Consider the following 2,500-nt stretch of genomic DNA (forward strand, 5'->3'; position numbering starts at 1 on the left):
TCGTGTCAGTTCGACGGACACTAATTTTTTAAAAAATTCGAAAAAAACGTTTAATCCAGTTGTATTTAATAGAGATATAACCGTTTCTGCAAAAATATTTATACCTTATAACGCTTTTTAACGAAATAACTCGAAATAAGCTTTTCGGACTTTTCCGCCGGCCGAAATTTTTCTAAGTCCCAACGTACCGTCGGACTTAGTCTCTGAAACGCTCGACCACTTTGTTCCAATAAAGTACCCTTATAAAACGTCCTATCGTCGAGATATTTTAACGCACCGCTTATTTTAATATTTCAAACCAGTTTTTATCGAAAAATTTAATTTTTTTTTTTTTTTAAAATCGCATCAGTAAACCACCTCTTTTAACGAATACGGACAAAAACCACGTTCTTAATCGATTAGAACACGTTGAAACAACGAGAAATATGCAAAAAAATATATACCTTGCAACGTTAATTAACGAAATAATTAAACAAATATCGCAGTCGTGTCAGTTCGTCGAACACAAATTTTTTAAAAAATTCGAAAAAACGTTTAATCCAGTTGTATTTAATAGAGATATAACCGTTTCCGCAAAAATATTTATACCTTATAACGCTTTTTAACGAAATAACTCGAAATAAGTATTTCGGACTTTTCCGCCGGCCGAAATTTTTCTAAGTCCCAACGTACCGGTCCAGAATGAGACAAAGTTCCAAAGGCCCGGTCGTATCCGTCCGTTTTTTTTTAACCTTCCACGGACGAAATAAACGTTTAATCCCGACGTAAAATACAATAATATAGCGATTTATATAAAAATATTCATACCTCATAACGCTTTTTAACGAAATAACTCGAAAAAACTTTTCGGTCCGAAATTTTTCTAAGTCCCTACGTACCGGTCGAGAATGCGACTAAGTTCCAACGTCCCGGGCGCGATCATACTTTTTTTATATAACTTTTCAGCGACGAAATAAATGCTTAATCCCGACGTAAAACGTCATTTTAAAGCGATTTATGCAAGAATATTCGCACCTTATAACGCTTTTAAGCGAAAAAATTCGAAAAAACGGTTCGATTAAAAATTTTTTTTTAACGTTTTCGGGACGAAATAAACGTTTAATCCCGACGTAAAATATAATAATATAGCGATTTATATAAAAATATTCATACCTTATAACACTTTTAAGCGAAATAACTCGAAAAAACTTTTCGGTCGAAAATTTTTCTAAGTCCCTACGTACCGGTGGAGAGTATGACAAAGTCCGACGGGCCGAGTCGCGTCGGTCCACTATTTTTTTTTAACGTTTTCGGGACCAAATAAACGTTTAATCCCGACGTAAAATACAATAATATAGCGATTTATATAAAAATATTCATACCTTATAACACTTTTAAGCGAAATAACTCGAAAAAACTTTTCGGTCGAAAATTTTTCTAAGTCCCTACGTACCGGTCCAGAATGAGACTAAGTTCCAACGTCCCGGGCGCGATCATACTTTTTTTATATAACTTTTCAGCGACGAAATAAACGCTTAATACCGACGTAAAACGTCATTTTAAAGCGATTTATGCAAGAATATTCGCACCTTATAACGCTTTTAAGCGAAAAAATTCGAAAAAACGGTTCGATTAAAAATTTTTTTTTAACGTTTTCGGGACGAAATAAACGTTTAATCCCGACGTAAAATATAATAATATAGCGATTTATATAAAAATATTCATACCTTATAACACTTTTAAGCGAAATAACTCGAAAAAACTTTTCGGTCGAAAATTTTTCTAAGTCCCTACGTACCGGTGGAGAGTATGACAAAGTCCGACGGGCCGAGTCGCGTCGGTCCACTATTTTTTTTTAACGTTTTCGGGACCAAATAAACGTTTAATCCCGACGTAAAATACAATAATATAGCGATTTATATAAAAATATTCATACCTTATAACACTTTTAAGCGAAATAACTCGAAAAAACTTTTCGGTCGAAAATTTTTCTAAGTCCCTACGTACCGGTCCAGAATGAGACTAAGTTCCAACGTCCCGGGCGCGATCATACTTTTTTTATATAACTTTTCAGCGACGAAATAAACGCTTAATACCGACGTAAAACGTCATTTTAAAGCGATTTATGCAAGAATATTCGCACCTTATAACGCTTTTAAGCGAAAAAATTCGAAAAAACGGTTCGATTAAAAATTTTTTTTTAACGTTTTCGGGACGAAATAAACGTTTAATCCCGACGTAAAATATAATAATATAGCGATTTATATAAAAATATTCATACCTTATAACACTTTTAAGCGAAATAACTCGAAAAAACTTTTCGGTCGAAAATTTTTCTAAGTCCCTACGTACCGGTGGAGAGTATGACAAAGTCCGACGGGCCGAGTCGCGTCGGTCCACTATTTTTTTTTAACGTTTTCGGGACCAAATAAACGTTTAATCCCGACGTAAAATACAATAATATAGCGATTTATATAAAAATATTCATACCTTATAACACTTTTAAGCGAAATAACTCGAA

This window comes from Bombus fervidus, unplaced genomic scaffold, assembly GCF_041682495.2.
Source record: "Bombus fervidus isolate BK054 unplaced genomic scaffold, iyBomFerv1 scaffold0033, whole genome shotgun sequence".
NCBI classification, from domain to species: Eukaryota; Metazoa; Arthropoda; class Insecta; order Hymenoptera; family Apidae; genus Bombus; species Bombus fervidus.